Below are 11,047 nucleotides of genomic sequence, written 5' to 3' on the forward strand. Positions count from 1 at the left end.
TGAGTCTGAGATAAGACAAATGCCCCATCTACTGCCCCCAGCTAGGCAAAGTTGGCAGCTGCCCCCTCCCCGCCACGGCACCAGTGAGTGCCTGAGAACAGCCTTCCTCTCCGCTGCTGGGCCTAGCACCCCCGTGGCACAGATTTTCCTGGCCCTGGCAGGCACCCGGGTGGCCCGAGGGTCAGGGGCCTGCCCCAGCTCCCATGGCTTCCAGGCAGGGGAGGGTGGGGGAAGCGTCGGGTGAAGTGGCTCGGCATGCCAGCCTCTGCTGTTGAGCTAGACCACAACGGAGGCGGGGGGGTGGACACAGGGAGCGGGGCATGGCTGGCGGCTTTGCTGGGCCGTGGGCATGGGGGCTTGGCCGCTGCAAGTTTCTTCTGGCGTATCTGAGCCTTTAATACCCTTTATCCCACTCTGTAAGGCCGACGGGAGCCCAAGCAAGCGGCTCTGGGGACTGTCTTAATGGGGAGGCTAGTGGGTTGAGGGCTGGGCCCGACAGGAGCCTGTCTAGTTCTGCCAGGGGAGTGGGGACTCAAGGGCTAGACGGGGGCTGGGTTTCTCTTTCCGGCTCTGGGAGAGGATTGTCAGCTACGTTGAGGAGGGGCAGGTCCTGAGTTAGCCTGGCAGGCCTCAGTTTCCCAGTCTTTACAATGGGGATAATACCTGCCTCCTGGGGGTGGACCGTGAGTACGTCAGGTTTAGAGGCTCTGCGGGTCAGCTTCCCCTCGAAGGCGCAATCGGAGGAGTGGGGCTGGGTAAGGAGGCTGGATAGGTGGGTTAGGGTAGCTTGGCTGATTGAGTCAGGCGGGAGGGGAAAGGGCCACTTGGGGGAAACTTGCCCAAGGCCAGTGGGAGAGGGGAGAAAAGCTCCCAAGTGCTCTGTGGCTGTGCGCTGCTCTAGCTACTAGCCCACGCTGCCTGCTTTAAAAGCCCCACAGTGCCTCCCTCCTTCCCCCCAGCCACAGGCACCTTGGCGCTAGAGAGCAGAGCCCCACAGGCCCCTTGTTAGCGACGGCTCCCTCGTCTCCTGCTGCTCCGTAACTCGCCCTTCCCCGCTCGCTGACAGCCCCTGCCCCTCGTCTTGTTTGTTCGCTCCGCCCGCTGGCGCGGCCCCCGATCTGTGCTGGCTGGCACCATCTGGCCGGTTAGCACAAAACTCCCCCTCCTCGTACGCCAATGTGTGTTAGTGGGGGACCATCCCGCCCTGTGCATCTGGTGATTTACCACCGTCTCGTCTGGCTGGCAACTCAGTCTGCCCGTGCTGGAGTGACTGATTGGACCCAGCGGGTACCGAGGATGGCACCAGCTGTGTCCCCCCAGAACAGCACGGGGAGACAGACTCCTCCCTCTGCCCGTTAACATCCGTGCCTGGCTTTCTGGTGTCTCCCAAGCCCGTCTAGCTTACGAGTTTCCACCAGCCTGGTTTTCTCTAGGAGGGACCAGGAAGCAGGCTTGGGGGTGGATGGTAGTATGGTCTAGTGGGAAGCAGGACGCCAGGGTTCCATTCCTGGCACTGCCTGACCTGTGAGGCCTTGGGCAGACCCTTCCCCACTCTGGGCCTCCTTGTCTTCTCCTGGACTTTGAGTTATTCAGGACAGGGCCCGTCTCTCGCCTTGTGTCTGGGCAGCACCTGGCACAACTAGGGCCCCCAGCTTGCTCGGGCTATGTGCAGCACTTGGTAAAAGGCTCATTGCAGATGACCCAGACGCAAAGCCCTTAACACCCTGAGGCACTTCCCGCTAGTCAGATTATGACAGCCCCTGGAGGCTGCTGCTGAGATCAGGGCCCCCACACTATACAGACAGGAGGAGGAGGAACAATGCTACAAGGCCAGCGGCAGAGCCGGGACTAGAACTCCCAGCTTGTTCTCAAGTTCTAGGGCCTGTCCTACTGCCCCACTCTGCTCTCCCATAGCCCCCGTTGAGATTTCAGGCTGGAGTCCCGCTAGTACTGTGGGCTGGTCAGCAGGTGGTGCTGTTGCACATTGTCTCATGAGCTCCCAGCATGCTGGCAGGGTCCAGTCTTGGAATAAATGCCCTGTTGTTGTTAGTTTGCTGGGGTTGTGTCTTCTGCTGGGGAGCTGTTGCAAGCAGCTGGAGGGTTTGCTCCCTGCCTGACTCCCCTTAAAGAGCGTCCCTGGGAGTCAGGCACTGTGATGGGGTTCAGGGGTCCCCCTGCACTGCACCCCGCCCGCTGGCAGGAGAGACTCTCACTCAGCAGGTACAACAGCAGGTTTATTAGGCAACAAATGTCCGGTTTCTCACAGGCACTGAGGGGGCAGAGATGTCTGAGAGACAGGATGGTGCCCGCCATGTTCAACCTTGTCTGTCCCAAGTTTGCTGCTTATAGTCTTCGTAAACTAATAACGCTGGCACTCCTCCGATTGCGCCTTCGAGGGGAAGCTGACCCGCAGAGCCTCTGAACCTGTTATTGTGTGAGAGGGCCATTAGTATTGCTCTGCGGCTTCATGGAAGCAAGGATCAGAGCCCCAGCGGGCCAGGCCCTTTGTGGATCTGAGTCCATCCCAGACTGTAATGATGGACCCCTGTGCTGTGTGCAAGCTCAGAAGAGCCTCCTGCTTTGCCTGCTGCTAAGCCGATGATCCTGGAGAGCTGGGCCATGAAGCAGCTCAGGGAAGCGTTTACTGAAGGGGCGTGGGGGATGGAGAAACTGGCTGAGACGCACCTGGAGGGGATGGAATTGATTTTTAGTCACGACGTCTCTGTGCCATCGGGTTCCCTGACATGGGTCCGGCTGGGAGGGCCCCCATCCAGAGCCAGACCATCCTCCTGCCCTGGGATCGGAGTGAAGCTAATACCCCCTGGAGGGGCAAGGTCCTGGATCCCATTCCCTGCCCCTGTGGTGCAGTCCCGCTTAACGTTGCCCACTGCCTCTTGTTCTGCCTCTCTCCCCCACCTCCTCCGAGCCAAGGAGCGCTCTGACGCCATAAGGGCCTCTCAGCTATTGAATCTGACAGCTCCTGTCAGGCTGCCTCCAACCTGCCGTCACTTCCCCTGCAGATCTACACCCCGTAGGACTGATGGTCTGCAGAGGGGATCCATTTCCAGATGCCCCACGAGCAGCTGTGAGTTACAGCCGTCATTCCCCCGAGGCACCAGCCCGCACCGTCAGTGACGGGGAGATTCCGGCACGTGTCAGCTGGAGCTGGGGGGTGCCCTGTGCAGGGAGTTGACTGTGATCCTGGTGTACCATTTGCATTGCACATGTGCCAAGGAATCCCACACATGGACTAGGGCCTCCTAGGTGCTGTAGTGGCACAGAACAGAAAGATGCTCTAATCAGCTCCCAGGCAAAGGCAAGAGGCGAGTAATGGATGCAGGCAGGCGGGCGCCTCCGGGAGCAACAGCACAGCACTGATTGGCGGGATGGGCCCTGGGCTCTGCACACCAGCAACTTGGCCATTCATTTCTCTGTAGGGATCACCACACGGGAGCCTTGGAAGGAGGCCGGTGAGGTTGCTTGGCAGGTGTTTATGGGCAGCGCTTCCCCTGTGGGCAGGGCAGCCTGGGCAACCCACAAAGGGGCTTGATTGTGGATGCAAGTGAGCGTCCCAGGGGCCGATCGCAGGCGGGAGCAAGCTCAGCGGTGAACGAGAGCTGATGGGTGGGCTGGGCTGGGCCAGGGAGGGGAAGAGAAGTGGGTTCTGTTGGGAGAAGGGGAGCAGTGGGGAGGCCGCAGAGAGGGGGGGCCCCACGGAAGGCGCTGGGCTGGGAGGAGGGGCGTGCCGCAGCCTGCTGAGTGGACGTAGCAGAACGTGATGGAGACAGCAGCAATGTAACCAAGTTGCAAGAGGAGGAGAGCTTAGAAGAAGCAGCTCCACCCGACGCCAGCTCCCCCCTCGGCTCTTTACCCCAGCACTGGCATGACCCCGGGGTTCAAGGTAACTCGAATAACATGAGAGCTAGGAAGAAGCCAGCACAGGGGAGCTCGAAGCAAATGCCTGAGGCAGCCGGTCTCAAGATCGTGTCATTCCGAGTCCCTTCGCGTCTCGTCTTCCTGCTTCGGAGGCTGCTCGACCCTCCATCCTGACAGCGCTTTGGGCAGCGGGGCTGTGCCTGGAAGGCTGAGCAGAGAACATGCCCCTTCGCTTAGTCCAGAAGCACCTAATGGCCCTGACCAGGCCGGGCTCCTGTTCCGCCGGGTACCATCCAGCGAGCCCCTGCCCCGAGAGCTCCCAGTCACAAATAGACAAGGGGCAGCAGGGGAAATGAGGCACAGAACCAGCAAGTGCCTGCCCTACGGTCAGCGGCAGAGCTGACCCGGCTCTCGGTCGAATGCTCTATCGAGGCCACGGTCCATCTCTCGCAGCCTGCCAGGCTTGATGAGCCGAGGTGATTTTATCCTCAGGGCAGCCATGGCCGCTCCTGCTGGATTAGGGTGTTTTCCTCCCACCTCTCCATTCTGTCGTTAGTTATCATGAAGGGGCTTCCTTGCTCCCAAGGGGCGAATGGGACAGAGGTGGGTATCCCCCAGGCTGGGGGCGTGAGATTTTAGGGCAGTGAGCAGACTGGCCTCAGCTGCTATCAGCCCGGGCTGGGTGTCAGGAACTCTTCCTGTTTGGCCTGGAGCTGGGCAGCAGAGCAGAGGGGAAAAGCTAATCGGAGGAGCCCCTGGGCTGAGGGGCCAGTGAGATTCTAACCATCCCTGCAGTGTGGGTTGTAAAAGGGAGCAGGGTTTGGGCCTGCTGCCCCCATCGGCGCGCTGCGCACTGCCCTCGCTTGGCACCAGGGGGCGCTGTGCTGCAGAGAGCAGGGTGGGGGCTCAGTGCAGGGCATTCTCCCCTCCCAGGGGATGCTGTCCCAGAGTACCGCTATGGGGTGCTGTGCAGGGGTGGTTAGTAATGATGCTGTAGGACAGTAGGGTGTTGGTTGGGGAAGCGGCTGGTCAGTGGGAGCTGTGGACGGCCGTACCTGCAGACCCAAGGAAAACAGCCTGGCTGGCAGCCCACCCACAGCTGACCCCACTGCGCCACTGCAGCGTTAGGGCTTTTCAGAGAACTTGGGCTGCAAATCTAGGTGTCCAGGCCAGATTCTCATTCCAAAGATCCCACTCTACCATCCTCACTCCCCGAGGTATCTTCAGTGGACAAAGGCCTTTTCCTAGACAGAGTTATTGTTATGCTGTGCAAGTGGCACAGTAAAACAGTGCTTCACCCCCTCCCCAGCGACAGCTGCATCTCACCACCAAGCAAGGGATTCCTGCTGTAAACAGCTTCCATGCCCCACCCTAGAGGTGGCTGCATCTCAGCTCTAGGTGAGAGATTCCTGGGTGAACAGCTTTTCTGCCCAAAGGGTTCTATCCCCAGCTCTGGGAGGGAAGTATGGCCTAGTGGCTGGAGGAGGGGGAGGGCTGGAAGTCAGGACTCCTGGGTTCTAGCTGGGATTCTGAGAGGAGTTTGGGGTCTGATCTTTTGAGCGGGAAGGGGCTGGGGCTGGAGCCAGGATGTCTGGGTTATTTCTGGGTTGGGAGTGGTGTCTGGGGGTTGGAGCCAGAGGAGCTGAAAGTCAGGGTTCCTGGGCTCTGTTCTTGGTTTAGGGAAGGGAGGGGAGTCCAGTAGATGGAGCAGGCAGGGAAGAGGTCTGTGAGCAAAGCCCCTGGGGATCTGTCCCCCACCATGGGAGGGAAGTGGGATCTAGACGTTGTCCGGGCTGCCTAAACAATGTAGGCAACTCTTCCGCCTTTTTCAATATCTTGACCCCCAGTTGCAGCCTCTTCTGTGGGGCAGAGCAGGAGGACCTGAACTGGCCAGGCACTCAGGCTGTCTTGGGCAGCAGAATTAATTAGGACCCAGCCTTTCCCAAGCACCACCTCATTAAACCAGGCCAGAGGGAGGCAGGGTTAGGACAGGTGCTTCATCAGAGTCAGCTAATTGGGCCTGGCAGGACAGCTAGCCGAGGCACTGCAGAACTGGGGTGGAGAAAGGAGTAGGGCCAACACCCCCTTGCCCCCAAAGGATTCTGGGATCAGCTCTCGGCACAGCCAATTTGGGGTTCCCAGCCCTGCCACTTGAGGGTCCGCAGTGCTTTGAACACCACTGTTCTCTTTGAGCTGGGATAGAACCCAGGAGTCCTGGCTTCCAGCCCCCCTGTTCTAACCACTAGGCACCATTCTCCTCCCTGAGTCACAGAGCAGTCCTGTCTGGCCAGGAACTCAGAGTCTTGAGTTAGAGGAGCAGTGTGGAAAGAGGGAGGGAGCTGGGATTCAGGACTCCTGGGTTCTAGCCCACCTCTGGGAGAGGCAGGGGGCTAGAGGGGATGGGGTGTTTAGTGCTGGAAGTCCAGACTTGTGATTTGGCCTGCTGGATGATCTTGGTCACACTCTGCTCCAGCAGAGTGCCTCAGTTTACCCTCTGTGTCAGTGCTCAGAAAGCAGAGCAGACTACTGCCACTGATGGGACCCGCCCGCAGCAGTAGCCCTGAGGTGGCAATGCCCTGCCTAGCTCTGGGCTGCTGGGTAAAAATGTCAGGGTGTCCCCTGCAGGGTGCAACCCTGCAGGCCCTCCCCCAGGGGCTGCAGAGGTGGGGCAGAGGGACAGCTGAGATCTACCCCTAATGCCCAGTCAGCTCTCCCGGGGCCGGCGGAGTCAGACAGCAGGAGCCTGTTTGCGGGGGGGAATTGTCACCATCCCTCACGTGTCTCCAACCACAGTGGGAAGCACAGAGGAGAACCCTAGAGTCCAGGCACCAGGGCCCTCTGTTCTAACCACTACGCCCTGCTCCCCATTTACCCCTCCCCAGGGAGGCTGGCTGTGCATTTTGAGGACAGCTCAGGTGAGGAGCTGCCCAGTGTCTTGACACGTGAGGCTCTCTTTTAATGCAGGGGAGAACGCTTAGGCTTGGCTAGCCAGGGCTTGCAGGTCAGGATTGAGGGACAGGGGCAGAGCTGTGGAGGGGCCTGAGGAGCCCAGACTAGGATAGCAGGGGGCTGAAGGCTGCGTTCAGCTGCAGCCCACGGGGCTCCAAGCTGCTGATCTGTGCTCACGCTGCAGGAGCCAAGCTAGTGCGTAGGTGGGGCAGAATGCCACTCCAGTGGAGCTGAGAGCCGGGGGCCAGGATTAAGGTGCACCAGCAGAGCTGCAGGGGAGATCACAGGGCTGGGATAGGTGAGGGGGCTACAAGCCAAGTTTGAGGGGCAGTGTTAGGAATGAGGAGGGAGCCCCAGCTGGGGTAGCAGGAGGTACTGGATGGGATGTGGGAGCCCAGGGCTGGGGCAGCCTGTCAAGCCCATATTACACTCTAGCACGGGTTAAAATGCAAGTGGCCAGGCGTCCTGCCCATGTGGGTGTGGGGCTTGCTTACAACCCTCCTCTTGCTGTACCTCAAGCGAGCTCACAGGGAGCACTTTGCCCAGGGTCACACGGCAGGCCAGGAAATCTGGCCTCTGAACTCACACCTCCTTGCCAGGACTAGAACCCAGGAGTCCTGGCTCCTAACATTCCCATTAGGCCTCCACCCCCCACATAGCCAGGAACAGAACCAAGGCTCCCTCTAAGCGTTTCCATCCATGTGCAGAACGGACTTTCATGTGCATCAGCAACAGACCCACAACCCCAGCCCCAGGTGCTCTGCTCATCAGCTGAACAGCGTTGAAATCTCTCCCGAGCAGCCGGGCAAGCTTCCAGGGAACGTGGTACAGATCCCAGGGGTTCCTGACTCTAGCCTCTCTCCCTGAGCCACGAATGGAACCCAGGAGTCCCCATCCATTGCCAGCCCCACCATCCCCCTCCGACCAGCTGTGTACAGCATGTGCCCTTGTCCCCCACAGAGCCTGCCTCCTGTGCAGGACTTTGCACCCAAGGCCATCCCAGGGATGCTGATGCTACAGCTTTGGATGTGACTGGCACATTCTGCAACTGGGGCTCGTCCCTGAGCTGCTCCCATGATGCGTTATTGATCTGAGCTGCAGCCTGTTAGTGGGGCTCGTGGGCCGGGGGGAGTGGAGGGGAGATGCTCGAGGCTCTTCTGTGCAGTCTTCCGTTGAGCGAAATCAATTGGCGTCTGGCTTATCCCTACAGGGCTGGGAAGGGAGAGAAGGTGGCACAGGGTGGGGAGCAGCTCTGTAAGGACGCTGAGTGTTTGGCAGCTCCTGATTCTGCAGGAACCTGTTCTCTGCCCCGTGCTGATCAATGACTTTCTCGGGGATCTGGAGTGCAGCGTCAGACTGCTGACGATCGGCTTGGCAGGTGGCGCGTCCCCCCTCCAGTAAATAACGCTGCAGATAGGAGAGTCCTCCAGGGTTGTGGGGCCATTTGAAACCCACTGTGTTTTTGTGCTGCCAAAGGCAAGGTCACGCGTGGATGGGAGGCAGGCTATGCCTGCCCAATGGGGACTGGAGCCTGGAGACACGGTCTCTGGGCAGGAGTCAGGCCTTGGACAGGTTAAGCAGCTGACTCAGCTCCCCGCTCAACCCTTGGCTGAGAAGACAGAGGAGGAGCAGAGAGGGGGATGTGGCACTGTGGAGGCCCAGCCTGGGATGGTGCGGCCACTTCTGGGGCATGTGTTTGAGCAGGTGTTGAACAACTGGAGAGGTTGCAGAGAAGAGCCCTAAAGATGATTTGAAGGCTGGAATAGGTCTGACAGTCCGACTGAGGCCATGTCTAGGCAGAAGAGGTGATCCTGGCAGATTCCCCCTAGTGCAGGCGCGGCCTCTTCCAAGAGAAGGAACACACAATGCGTGTCTGTGGACCTGGCTGCAGCTGGCCGGCGGTTGGCAGCACCACTCTGGGGCACGGTGTTGTTTTCCCACCCTGAGCATGAGAGATCCTTTCCCCCACTCGCTCACCTTTGCAGTGGGCAAAAGATCTGAGGGGCCGTAAGGGGGTATTACAGAACCCCGGTCTGGTTGGAAGAGGCTTCCCACACCACAGGCACTGTGGGAGATTGCCATCCATGATGAGCTGGGTGTAACGTGGCGCATTGGCCACTGCTCACGTCTGTTTAGCACAGGGGTCAGCAACCCCCGGTACAGCTGCCCAGAACGGCACGAGCCGATTTTCTATGGCATGTGAGGAGCTGCTCCCGTGCAGCCAGGACCTTGCTCAAAGCCAGGTCACCTGTGGATCAACCAGACCAGCTAATCAACCACCACCTAGCTAGTAATGCGCTGCATCTTCATTTCTTTATTAACAAAGCTATTGTAAGTGGGACTATTAGTGACTTTAAAAAGTATCACTGGCACTTGGACCATACGTAGAGGTCAAAAGGTCCGATTTCAGCCCTCTGCCTTGGAAGGTTGCTGGGCCCTGGTTTAGTGTCTTGACATGAAGCTCAAGAGGTGTCTTGATCATGGTGTCTGAACGTGCAGAGCTCTTGAATCCAGTGGGCAGAAGCAAAACAAGAGGTAATGGATAGCGGCTAAAACCAAACACCTTCTCCTGAGGAATAAAGCTCTGGTGGTGGGCTTTTCTCAGTGCAGGTGGAACAAAATCCCGGGACGGGTGGGTTCTCCAGCTTGATGCCTTCAAGTGGAAGGTGCTTTAGTCAAACCTAAGTTCTAGGCCACCAGGCCAGGACAACTGTGTGATGTGCTCTCTGGCCTTACTGTCTGTGAATCTCTGACATTGATGGGCTGGATGGAAACTCCCTGGGGGGGGCTGTGTTGCAGGGTGCACAGCAGGGGTGGAGGAAGCGATGAAATGAACATTGGGGAAACTGAGGCTGGGGAAAATGGCGTGAGGGGCTGGCTGATGACATGACCAGCTATTGAAACACTGTGAAATTGCTACACAAGGGCAGTGTCTACACTTGAAAGAGGAAGGCAAATGAGGTGCAGATTTACATATCGGGTGCCTCATTTGCATATTCTCCTTTTGAAAGAAAAATAAGACTGTAGCTGCAGCTCTTTTGAAAGTAAACCCCATCTTCAAAAGAACCCTTCTTCCTATTTTGTTTCAAAAAAGCTGCGTCTACACCGCTTTTTCTCTTTCAAAAGGAGAACATGCAAATAAGGCACCTGATATGTAAATCTGCACTTCATTTGAATGCTGAATTTCCCTCATTTGCATGCCTCTTTTGAAAGAGAAATGCAAGTGTAGACACAGCCAAGGTTGCATAACCCTCATAATCACCATGCAGGGCAAAGGGCTGGGGTGGAGGCTGGTGTTCAAAGGTGGGGCTGTTTGCTCACAGAGTCCCAAGTTTACAGCCCCACCACCAATGTGACTTTGAAGTTTGCAGGCTTATTTAGCACAGAGCTAGGATGTAAAATAGCCCCTGGTAGCTACATTAAACCCAGCTCCCTGGACAGAGCTAGAAATCATCAGGCGCACCAAAGCAGGAAGTGGCCCCAAAGCAGACTCATGATCACAATGGCAAATTGACTGTGGTTTTTGATTGCTGCCTGAGTGGTTTCAGCTGGCAGATTTCCCTCTCTGCAAGGGGCCACGTTACCGATCAGCATCCTTTACTCCTTTCTTATTTATTTACATCCTGAAATATTAGGTCAGACATAACACTAATAACTGGGGAACTGTCTCCCACGAGAAGCCAAGAAGGTAAACAGAGCCTGGATGGATTTTTAATAACATCCCGTTTTGTAAGACAAGCTCCTGTTTTCTCTCAGCCTGATGAGTTTTGCAGCCTGTGGGGCTGGCGAGCTGATGATGACAGCATTGCTTATTAGCTGGGCTACTGGCCTGAGACTCGGGAGACCTGAGTTCTATTCCTGGCTCTATTCCCAGCCTGCAAGGTGACCTTGAGCACGTCACGTTCCTGCTTTGTGCCTCGGTCTCCCCACCTGTGCAATGGGAATAATGATTCTGACCTCTTCGGTAAACAGCTTGGGATCTAGAGCTGACAAGAGCTAGGGATTGTTATACTAGTAGCTGAAGGCCAGGCCCTGGCACCGGCCCTTGTACTGACTCCACAGACCCTCACCCGCGCTGGGCAATGGCACTGGGGCTCCAGGCCCACCCCCAAGGCTCCAGATTCTGGGCCAATTGCTGCCGAAGGGGGAGCTGCCCCGACTCTTAAGCGCTGTCGGCCTGAGTCTGCAAAGAGCCCGAGCCGATTGCTTGGGCAGGGCCACA

General features: G+C 57.8%; 1 protein-coding gene across 3 annotated transcripts in view; it reads left to right on the forward strand.

The window, feature by feature from the left end:
• The window catches only part of PC (pyruvate carboxylase), a 197,917-nt gene that overhangs the window by 162,477 nt on the left and 24,393 nt on the right, over positions 1–11,047 (forward strand). The gene's annotated exons all lie outside the window — the stretch shown is intronic.

This window comes from Carettochelys insculpta, chromosome 11, assembly GCF_033958435.1.
Source record: "Carettochelys insculpta isolate YL-2023 chromosome 11, ASM3395843v1, whole genome shotgun sequence".
Classification (NCBI taxonomy): domain Eukaryota; kingdom Metazoa; phylum Chordata; order Testudines; family Carettochelyidae; genus Carettochelys; species Carettochelys insculpta.